This window comes from Bos indicus x Bos taurus, chromosome 23, assembly GCF_003369695.1.
Source record: "Bos indicus x Bos taurus breed Angus x Brahman F1 hybrid chromosome 23, Bos_hybrid_MaternalHap_v2.0, whole genome shotgun sequence".
NCBI lineage: Eukaryota > Metazoa > Chordata > Mammalia > Artiodactyla > Bovidae > Bos > Bos indicus x Bos taurus.
In genome coordinates, this window is record NC_040098.1 from 26,040,363 (window position 1) to 26,052,319 (window position 11,957).

At 46.3% G+C, this 11,957-nt stretch overlaps 1 protein-coding gene across 2 annotated transcripts in view; it reads right to left on the reverse strand.

The window, feature by feature from the left end:
* The window catches only part of ICK (intestinal cell kinase), a 45,070-nt gene extending 35,450 nt beyond the window's left edge, over positions 1-9,620 (reverse strand). Inside the window, exon 1 of one of the 2 annotated variants that reach the window (XM_027523963.1) lies at positions 9,337-9,610. The gene's annotated coding sequence lies outside the window, so the exon portion shown is untranslated. Of the gene's footprint in view, positions 1-9,336 lie in introns of both variants that reach the window. The other variant, XM_027523964.1, reaches the window with a different exon arrangement.
* Positions 9,621-11,957: the final 2,337 nt, after the last annotated feature.

Consider the following 11,957-nt stretch of genomic DNA (forward strand, 5'->3'; position numbering starts at 1 on the left):
GGTATTCCATCAAGGACAAATGAAAGCATTCCTGTGGAACACGTACAGTGACCGGGACACGGCAGCTGGGGTAAGTTCCTGGCGGGGTGGAGACGACCACAGTGCTACAGCTGCACAAGGAAGAAGTCACCGTGTGGACCACTGGCCAGGAATCTCAAAGAAGGCTTAGAGCCACTGGTTTCTAAATAATGGCTAATTTCTCTTGTCAAGGACATGTCAGTTACTGATCCATGCATCACTGACAAAAACCAAGTTTTTAAAATTTTCCTTACCAATGATGTTAGTTTCCCACAGTGGCTGTTCACAAATTACCGTAAATTTGGTGACTTAAAACAACAGAAATTTATTCTCTCATGTTTCTGGAGGCCAAAGGCTGCAACCAGGATCACTGGACTGAGGTCAAGGTATTAGCACTTTCTCTAGAGGCTGATGGAGGAATTCATTCATTGTCTCTTCCGGCAACTGGTGGCTGCTGGTGCTCCTCGGCGCATGGCCACATCAGCCAGTCCCTGCCTCTGTGGCCACACTGCCTTCATTCTCTGTGTCAAATCTCCCTTTGCTTCTCTCTTATGAAGACTAGTGTTTGCATTTAGGGCTCACTCAGGTAGGGCTTCTTCGGTGGCTCAGTGGTAACGAATCTGCCTGTCAGTGCAGGAGACACAGGAGAGGCACGTTTAATCCCTGGGTCAGGAAGGTCCCCTGGAGGAGGGCTTGGCAACCCACTCCACTGTATTTTTGCCTGGAGAATCCCAGTCAGAGGAGCCTGGAGGGCTACAGCCCATAGGATTGCAAAGAGTCGGACATGACTGAAGCAACTAAGCAGACACAGTCACCCACTCAGATAACCGAGGTTTATCTCCCCATCTCAAATAATTTAATCACATCTTCAAATAAGCCAAAAAGGTGGTAATAATAATTCTAGAACTTACTATGTACACAGTAGTATGATAAGTGCTTTGTATATATTAATCTATTCAGTCCTCACAATGGTGCCCAGTAGGTACTATTATTATTACCCTATTTTACAGATAAGGAACCGGAGACACAGCTACTTGTTCAAGGTTATGCAACTAATCAGCGATGGCACTGAGACAGGAACCCAGGCCCACTGCACCAAACTCAAGGGAGCGATTGCAAAAGATCCAAAGGTCATGAAATCTTTTGAGGATCTGAAAACGAGAGGAATTAAAAGGAGTACTTTGTAGCTCAAAGTTCAAATATGGAAACCACTGATGTGGCCATGCTCCAGTTGGCCTCATTCTACAATCAAGCTTCGGCGGACCCAGCAGGGACCTTGCCTGCACCCACTGCCTACAGCGGAGGCGACTGATTGTGGACAAAAAGGGACGAAGTCCCAGTTTGCACTTGGCTCAGACCCCCTGCGCCTCAGAGCATCTCTCGGTCCTCGGGTTAATTTCCGTGAAGTTAGGAAGAGAGACTTGATGAAGTGAGGTTGTTTCCTGCTCTAATGCTCTGTGGTTCTGTGACTCTCTGGGTAAGGAATCAAGCTAGCACTTGGCTAGGGGGAAAAAAAAAGGATCGACATTTCTACCTTTCCAATCACACACACAAAAGCTAGTGAAGGGCAGATGATTTCCCAGAGGGACCCCATGTGCTGTACATCATCTCCCGCCCAGAGCGGGACAAGAGTCCCACTGCCTCAGCCAGACCCCAAAGCTCCGAATCTACTCCTTCTCTCCCTCTGAGTCCTGAGACTCCTGTCATATGCTATAACATGAATGAACTTTGAGATGTTCGTGCTCAGTAGCTCAGTTGTGTATGACTCTTTGCGACCCCATGGACGGTAGCCTGCCAGGCTCCTCTGTCCATGGGATTCTCCAGGCAAAAATACTGCAGTGGGTTGCCATTTCCTCCTCCAGAGGATCTTCCCAACCCAGGGATCGAACCCACATCTACTGAGTCTTCTGCATTGCAGGTGGACTGTTTACATCACCTCCTCAGGGCCTCCTGTCCCAACACATGCAGACATAGCCAACAACCTCTCCACGAGAGGTCACAGCGCCCTGACCCCACCTCCTCAGTGGTCAGTGACACACAGCCCCACCCCAGACACTCACCATACTCCCTTCATCTCTGTTCTCACACCTCCTGGTTTGCTTTCACCAGCAGGTTCTCATGGTTTGAATGGTCAGAATATGAATTTCAGTTGTTGCTAGGTATGTCTTATACCACCCTTGGTAAGTACCTCAAAACACAGTGCTTCTATGTCTTCATGTGCAAAGTCATGGCAACCAGAGGGTCTGCCCTGAGCAGAAATGTTCTGAAGTTTTGAGACAGGAGAATAGTAAATACTGCAGAAAGATTAAAGCAGGCAGGCTGCCTGAGACCTCCCACCACATTGCTGGAATTACTGGGTCACAGAGAATCACAGTAAAGCCCCCGCAGGGTAGTCAGATCAGGCCTGTGGCCTCTGGGCTAGGCTGTACCCAACTCACAGAGTGATACAGCTATATTTCAATTTCAAAGGGTTCCAGTCAAACTTTGAAATGAATGCTATGGATCTGGGGGCTAGGTGACTTTGGGGAAACCTCCCTGCAGTCTGTCCCAATTGCCCCTCACTCCCGGTTCCGTCCTCAGAGGGACACTCCCATCTGCTCATGGCCAGCAGTGCATGCTGGGTGCCCTGCTCATCCCCAGCCTGGGAACCCGTCTGGACACAGGGTGGTCCACTCTTTATTTTTGAAAACTTGAGAGCCACTGAGTAAATGACACAATTACTTTTTTAAAGATCAGATCAGATCAATCGCTCAGTCGTGTCCGACTCTTTGCGACCCCATAAATCGCAGCATGCCAGGCCGCCCTGTCCATCACAAACTCCGGGAGTTCACTGAGACTCACGTCCATCGAGTCAGTGATGCCATCCAGCCATCTCATCCTCTGTCGTCCCCTTCTCCTCCTGCCCCCAATCCCTCCCAGCATCAGAGTCTTTTCCAATGAGTCAACTCTTCGCATGAGGTCGCCAAAGTACTGGAATTTCAGCTTTAGCATCATTCCTTCCAAAGAAATCCCAGGGCTGATCTCCTTCAGAATGGACTGGTTGGATCTCCTTGCAGTCCAAGGGACTCTCAAGAGTCTTCTCCAACACCACAGTTCAAAAGCATCAATTCTTCGGTGCTCAGCCTTCTTCACAGTCCAACTCTCACATCCATACATGACCACAGGAAAAACCATAGCCTTGACTAGATGAACCTTTGTTGGCAAAGTAACGTCTCTGCTTTTGAATATGCTATCTAGGTTGGTCATAACTTTCCTTCCAAGGAGTAAGCGTCTTTTAATTTCATGGCTGCAGTCACCATCTGCAGTGATTTTGGAGCCCAGAAAAATAAAGTCTGACACTGTTTCCACTGTTTCCCCATCTATTTCCCATGAAGTGGTGGGACCGGATGCCATGATCTTCGTTTTCTGAATGTTGAGCTTTAAGCCAACTTTTTCACTCTCCACTTTCACTTTCATCAAGAGGCTTTTTAGTTCCTCTTCACTTTCTGCCATAAGGCTGGTGTCATCTGCATATCTGAGGTTATTGATATTTCTCCCGGCAACCTTGATTCCAGCTTGTGTTTCTTCCAGTCCAGCGTTTCTCATGATGTACTCTGCATATAAGTTAAATAAACAGGGTGACAATATACAGCCTTGACGAACTCCTTTTCCTATTTGGAACCAGTCTGTTGTTCCATGTCCAGTTCTAACTGTTGCTTCCTGACCTGCATACAAATTTTTCAAGAGGCAGATCAGGTGGTCTGGTATTCCCATAATTGTATGTACAAGTGGGCATCTTTGGAAATTGCAGTTTACCAGCCCCTCTTCCCCCATTCAGACTTGTATGGCATGCTTGTCTCTCTGAGCCTTGATTGTTTTCCACTGAAAAGATGCCACTGCTTTCACCTGTCCTCATAGGAAAACTGGATCATGTGCAAAATAACTCAAGGGCCCTTCTCCTGCTACCTCTGAGTTCCGTTTTACCTCAAGTGGCATGAAATCTAGGTTCACAGGTGTCCTAACTTTACAAGAGTAAAGTTAATACTGTTACACTTCTTTTAAAAGGGTACTAAAAGTAGTACATCTATTTCGTTCTTTTTTTTCTTTTTTCTGGGACCTAATTCTGCTCCCCATACATATTTCAAGCAAAAATGTCCTTTGAGTATTTGGCCTCTTGGACTAGTGCTTTTTTCTGCACTGGGGGCAGCAGCTACAAGGCCAAAAGAGCCTTCTTTATTGTGGGTCTTGCTGTGCCATTCCTGTGCCAAGGAGCATATTAGAGATGCTTCTGGCTACTGTCTTGGGCCTCCCTGGTGGCTCAGTGGTAAAGAATCCACCTACAGTGCAGGAAATGTGGGTTCGATATCTGGGTTGGGAAGACCCCCTGGAGAAGGAAATGGGAACCTGCTCCAGTATTCTTGCCTGGAAAATCCCATGGACAGAGAAGCTTTGTGAGCTCCAGTCCATGAGGTCACAAAAGTCAGACACGACTGAGCGACCGATCATGCACACACTGCCTTTAACTGAAAGGATGGAAGAAGAAAACTGTTACCTGGGTTGCCCTCTGCTATTTCACAGAGGCTGTTTCATACCCTGACCTCCCTCTCCTCCTTCAACCTGAGCTCCTGAGAGAAGAACTCAAACACCAGGTCTTGGGTCCCAGGAGAAAGTTCTAGAACCTTCTATCACTTCTCCCCAATGTCCATCAGTGAATGAATGGACACACAAATGTGGTCTATCCATGCTGCTGCTGCTAAGTCACTTCAGTCGTGTCCGACTCTGTGCGACCCCACAGATGGCAGCCCACCAGGCTCCCCCGTCCCTGGGATTCTCCAGGCAAGAACACTGGAGTGGGTTGCATTTCCTTTTCCAATGCATGAAAGTGAAAATTGAAAGTGAAGTCACTCAGTTGTGTCCAACCCTCAGCAATCCCATGGACTGCAGCCTTCCAGGCTCCTCCATCCACGGGATTTTCCAGGCAAGAGTACTGGAGTGGGTTGCCATTGCCTTCTCCGGATAGGAAGGCTAACCCTGAAATGACATACAAAAAAAGTGACAGCTCTCCAAAGATGTGCTTTTTTCAAACTCTGAGTTGGCTTCACAAGTCAGCGCTCCCAGGGTCTGAAGCCAGCTGCACCCGTGAGTTCAAACCCAGGCACCCTTTCTATGAAAGTTTCAACTCTCAAAGCACAGTGAGCCAGGTACTTAATGCACAAGGATGCCTGTTTCCTTGGAAGGAATCAAGAAAGGAAGCTCTCTGCTTGGAGTGAGTGTTTCCCTTGGATTCTCATAAGCAGCAGAATTTTCCTAGCATCAGACAGCACCTCACGAAGAGCAGAGACAGTGAGTGTGAATTTTACATCAGCCTTGGTTACCATCTTGAGAGGACCCTCTGCTGCTGCTTCTACTTCTTGGCTACCAGTAAAGGTGTTTCTGATTTCTACCTGCCATAACACTTAGCACTTCAATGTAATTTGCCCCTGAAATTGATTTGCTTCAGTAAATTGTTTTCACCAGGTAATTTTCTCAAACACTCTGTACACATCAAGATGTTAAAACTGTTTCAGGGTAAGCACAGTCAGTCTAGGACCCGGTTACACTGTAGATATGTGTGTAAGTCACCTGGCACACATCTCTGTACATCTTCCCAGGCACCCACAGAAACCACAGGCACTGAGGTCCGCAGATAGGAGGTTTCTGATGCTCTAGTTACAGGCCTTTCTCAGAAGGCCATGGTCATCCAAGAGAGCTGATGGAACAATTTATGGTTAAGTAAGACACTATCCACAGGCTGACAGATCAACATGCACAGAAAGGTCACTGTGCCCAGAATTCTGCCCAGAAACCGCTAGGCAACTCGTCCTTCCATAAATACACACACTCACACATACCCCCACGATCAGAAAGACAGAAGTGCTATGTACAACTCCAACTCAGCAAGATCCTGCAAAATGAAATGGAGGAGCTTGCTGCAAAGAAGCAGTGAAAAAGAAGAAAAAAATTTGAAGGCGTCCTTGTTCCTGGCAAGGTTCACATGGAAAAACAGCAGCAGATCCCAGAAGCAGAGCTGTAGCCAGGAATAACCCAAGCTCAAGCCGTTTTAAGTAAGGGCAGGATAACACTTACTAAGGATTCTACATGGTTGCCATCATCTAGGCCTCCAAGCTGAGCCATGACTTGACTCCAAGTCAGTCGACAAACATCTACCAAATATCTGCTATGTGTTCAGGGCTCTTCAAGTCACTCTGGAGGGATGAACAGATTTTTTGTCAGGTGTGCTCCAGGCACTGTTCAGGTACCTAGACCATCTCCATACTGCAGCCAGATGGGGAGGCATCTCCCCTATCTTACATACGACGACTGGCTTCCCAGGTAGCTCAGTGATAAAAAATCTGCCTGCCAGGGCAGGATACGCAGGAGACCCGGGTTTGATCCCTGCGTCCAGAAGATCCCATGGAGAAGTAGCAACCTGCTCCTGTATTCTTGCCAGGAAAATCCCAGGGACAGAGGAGCCTAGAGGGCTACAGCCCATGAAGTCACAAAGAGTCCAACACGACTTAGCGATTGAGCATGAACATGCAACCAACCTAATGCTTGAAGAATCCATAAGGCCACATGAGTACAGAGGATGAGCCCCAATCTCAATTCTGCTTGAGTTCAAAGCCCACAGCCCCACATTACCATGCAGAAAAATACCACTCCAACCCTAAAGAGACTTCCCTGGTGGCTCAGACGGTAAAGCATCTGCCTACAACGTGGGAGACCCGGGTTCGATTCCTAGGTGGGGAAGATCCTCTGGAGAAAGAAGTGGCAACCCACTCCAGTATTCTTGCCTGGAAAATCCCATGGACGGAGGAGCCTGGTAGGCTACAGTCCATGGGGTTGCAAAGAGATGGACATGACTGAGTGACTAAACTAAAACTAACCCTAAAGAGGCTTAAAATAACCTAAATCAATTAGAGATCAATACAGTTAAAATAACGAGGGCCTAACAAACAAATATCTGGAAACTTGCTAGAGAAATGAACAGAGAAGATGTTATAAAAGAAGTGAGGACTTAGGTTCTTTCCCCGAAGAAGGGTAAGATTTTCACAGGAAAGAGGGGAGAAGTGTGGGGTTTCTAGGTCAGTGATCTGAGCAGGGACCATCCTGGCCCCTTTTAGTAGAACAGACCAGCAAGAAGACTACGCCCACAGAGTGCAAAGATGTATGCTGACCTGAAAATCAGACTTAGATGGGAGGGGTGAGGCCTGGTTATGAAAGGCTTCAAAAATCAGGCAAATTATTTTAGCCTTGGGATAGCTGAGAAGGGAGATAACCTGAGGGTTGCAAGGTAAGGAGAGACATGAGGAAGTGATAGTTTTAAGAGACTAGATGGACAAGAAGCTGAAGAGACCAGAAAGGGGGTGGTGTGTCTCATTCATTCATTCATTCATTCATCCATCCACCCACCTATCCATCCACTCACTCAGCAAACATTTAATGAGGACTTACTAAGAGCCAGGCTTCCCTTGTGGCTCCGCTGGTAAAGAACCTGCCTGTAATGTGGGAGACCTGGGTTCAATCCCTGGGCTGGGAAGATCCTGTGGAGAAGGGAAAGGCTACCCACTCCAGTATTCTGGCCTGGAAAATTCCACGGACTGTATAGTCCATGGGGTTGCAGAGAGTCGACTGAGTGACTCTCACTTTTACTTTACTGAGCCAGCTTGGGAGGCTGCCCCCGACTGTGGGGTGGAAGGGTGAGGCTCTGGATTAGAATATGCAGGAAGGGTTCTATGTAAACCACAGGTCAAAGGTCTTGATGACTCACTGACAGAAAGGATGAAGGAAATGAAGGAAAAGATGGCTAAAGATAATTCCAAAGGTTCAAGACTGACAGGATTTCCACCATAACTAGGAACCTCAAAAAACAACAAGAAGAAAACAATGAAAATAGAAAAAAGAGCTTTGATGATGTCAAACAGTCAACAAATAAAACCCCCAAAAGCTGGGGTTTTTTTAGCTTCTTTACACACAGTCTATAGGTAAGAAGTCTCAGTGAGAAAAAGCATTTCTCTGTGACTGAATGTTGAGTTCCCTTAGCTAGGACAGCCCTCTGCCCACTCAGATAGGCTCCATCAACCCTCCAACACATCTTCCATCACCTGAAATTAAACTGGTCTCACTTAGAAATGTGGCTGCCCATTCCTGCCCTGCCACTAGTTTTAACTTTGGAGAAGGGGACAAGGCAAAATGGACAGGCAGGGTCACTGTAGAGGGCTGGACCTTAGGGAACAAGCAGTGGTATATTATTTTAAATAAAGAATCCCAACATGGTTCTTATTTCTACACCCACAATTACTTGTTCTCAAACAGACAGGAAGGCCAAATTCTTTACCAAATTGCAGTGCTTTGTTCGGAAACTATTTCAAATGTGCATATTTATGAATACATTAACTTCTAGCACAGCTAACATACGGTTGAGGCACAAATTCTTCTTAATAATTTATATGTTAACTACACAAATTTAAAACTCGGTTTAATTTTATATTCGGCAATAGTACAATTCACTTTGGAGGCACATCCTGAAAACCCACTCACTGGAAAATGTGAGAAATGAAAACTATAGCTATCAAACAGTACAAAAAGTGCTCCAGGCTAAAATAAAGAACACAAGTGTCAATACCTTAGAGAAATCTAGCCCTGGATGCAAAATTCAGGGTGATATTTTCTCTCTATAATCCAGCTTCAGCAAGAGCAGTTCTTTATTTAGTTATAAGTGGAAACGAATACTCTTTTCCGAAAAATAAGGCATTCAGCCACTTTTATATTTAAAAGTAAAAGCCCTCAATGCTACTGTCAAACTTTAAAAGGTGCATTAACAAAAGAAACGGCGGTTCTGAAAAATCCTTCAACATCTCTCTCATAACATCTACTCAGATTAGTAAGAAAGAAATCAGAGCAGAAAGAAACCCAGTGAAAAATGGTTGCACAGAAATGTGTGAAGATTTGCTCAGACCCCTTGCGGGACAGCCAAAGGCCTAGTCGGGTAAATTCCAAAAGCAAGTCCCTCCACCTTCTACTAAAGGGGCTTCAAATCCGGCCGGGATCTTTCCCCTCCTTTAACGCTAAAAGGTAAACAGCCAGCAAAATCTTCCCGACTCGGAGGAAATGGGAGTTTTTCTGCCAAGGAGAGACCCACAGGACCGCCGAGAGAAACTACAACCCGAGAGCCTCCTTCTCGCCCTCCATTCCCTCGTGGGGCCACCGCAGGGGGTGGGGGAGACCCTCGCGGCTCGGGTCCATCACCCCCAGTGACAGGTCACCCGGCGGAAGCCCCTCATCTCCGACCCCACTTACCGGCGCCGCGGCACAGGCGAGGGCCCGCCCCTGCGGGGAGCGCGGTTCCTCGGAGGGCGGGCACGGGGTCGGCCAGGGAGCTGAAGCCGGGGCAGGGCGACCCCCGCTAGGACGGGCCGAGGGGTCCGCGCAGAGACGCCCGGGGGCGCCTGCGAGGGGCGCGGGCCGCCCGGCACATGGTGAGCAGCGGGGATCCGGCCGCTCTCCAGCCTCCGGCAGGAAAACAAACAAAAGGCTGAGAGGCTTGTGGTGGGGACGACCGGTCGCTTACCCTGGGAAAAGTTACCCTGCAGCTCCCCTCGCTGGCCCCGCACGTCCCTGCACCGCGGCCGGACCGCCTGGGGCGCCGAGCCCCGTGCTCGGCTCTCCACCCCGGCCCGCTGTAGCCCAGGGGCCCTGTGTCCCGCCTACCGCCGAGGAGCTCTCCAGCTCCACACGGCCGTCTAGGGCATCAGGATGGAGAGATGCAGGCCGAGGATACACGTTCAAAGGACATCCCATTACAGATGATCATGGTGGACACGCTTTCCTGGCTTTAAAAAACATATCTGTAATGCCACTGAAACGTGGTTAAAGATGGCAAATTGCATCATACTTAACCATAATAAAAAATATTTAAAACAAAAACCAGACTGCGTGTTAGCATCCATTGGAACTTCAAGAGTTTTTATGTTGTGAGCAACTTTAGTTTGGAAAACTGGATTGTTACTCAGGTGGAGAACACTCTAGGTAACGCTCTACAGATCGGTCTCAGGGTGTAACTAGTTATTTGAAATTTAACACTGCTTAAACGCCATCACTTGTGTCCTTAGTTATATTGCAAAGGTAAATCATCCCTATGAGGCCTGGCTCTGAACCGCTTTGAAAAAATAAATTGCATCGAGGTCCTCGATTTAAATTCACATAATTGCCCCAAGCCAAGGGTTCTCACACTTTAGCTGGAGGCATCAGAATCACCCCCAAGAGCCTGTGAAAACAGATTGCTGGGGCCTCTCCCCCAGAATTCTGGTGCTAATACTACTGGTCAGGAGAAACACATTGCCCTAAACAACACAATTTAAATTAATAAAGCAGTAATCCTTTCTCTGAGTTTAGATCTCCCAGCTCATACCAGTTTTCTCTCACTGTCTTTGTTTTTAAATTCTAAGAACTGAAAAAATTATTTCCAAAAAGAATCTATGCAAAAGGCCCGAATCCCTCTTTTCCCTTGCTTCTGTTGAAGAAACAAGATACAAGACTGCCAAGCTTCCTTAGACTTCCTGTCCCAAATGGGAAAGGGTCATCTGTCCACTTGGCAATTGTATAACAATTATCTACATTCATGTTTACCTACATAACACCCAAACCATATGGCAAATGAGAATTGAAAGTCATTATCAATGAAAAGATATGGAGACAGGAAGCAGCCTAACAAATCATATAATCACCCCTATGAAAAGTGATTTTTGAAGTATTTAAAATGATCAGTTTTAGTCAAACTCAGTTGATCAAGCAATTGGCAAATGGACTGTCCTGATCTACCTTTAACAAGGGTCCACTGGGCTAGTACGTGGCTTAGGTCAGTAGTCCTAGCCTAGGGAAAATTATAACCATGTGAGTATTACATAATATGATGAAATAATACAACCATGTAAAAGGGTCCAGTGGATAGAGTGGATACTTCTCTAAAATTTTAGATGACAGCATTTTAATAAAGTAGATGCTCAATTTATTGTTACAAATACTAATTATTTTATTAAACTTTGTTGTTCATTTATTAGAATAGAAATAATGTCATGAGCATTCAACCAGTTTAATGAAATAGACTAGTTCTGAAAATATTTCAACACCCTATTCCTCATTTGCAAAACCGATCTTTTGTATTCATAAATCACATATAGCATTTCCTTCTACTTTTAGACTACATCTAGTCTTTCCCCCGTTTTAATTTCAAAATATGATTTAGAAGAGGCCATTGGGAGGAAAATCATTATTAAAAGACCTAAGCTCTACAGTCTCCTTTAAAAACTACAAACCGGTAAATTTTTAGTCTCCCTTAAGTAAGAATGTACTTTTTACAGGTGGCTGACTTAGGCAAATGAAAACATACCCATGAGAACGATGGATCCTAATATTAAAAGATAGTACTTGGGGCTTCCATAATATAGCTCACCATTCTGCACCCCTCCCTTTCTTTTGCCTTTGTTTTTCTGCAGAAAAATGTACTGCATTACTAAGATCTAAATAAACAGAATAAAATAACGGATAAGAGATTTAAACTCTTGTGAATTCGTGGAATCACGAGTAGGGTCTTGAAAACCTGGTGACTATTAGTAACCCACACCTAGTAGAAACCTCAGAAACTCCATAAATGTTTCCTTAAAGAAGGTAAGAAGCTCCAAGGATAGGTTTACACACAGCATGCCAAAGTCAGCATTTTAAACAATGTCCAGTGTTGGAAAGTAATATACCCCCAGCCAAACCGGAATGCCTTCTGCGGAAGTGAAACCAGGTGTTTGGACTTTAAGAGGCGGGGCCAGAACAGCGTGTGAGTACCGGCGCTCTACGTGGAACGGCTGACTACAAATCCCAGTGTGCCACGGGAGCCGTCGCTGCAGTCTATCGGGGCCGTAGAGCCCCAG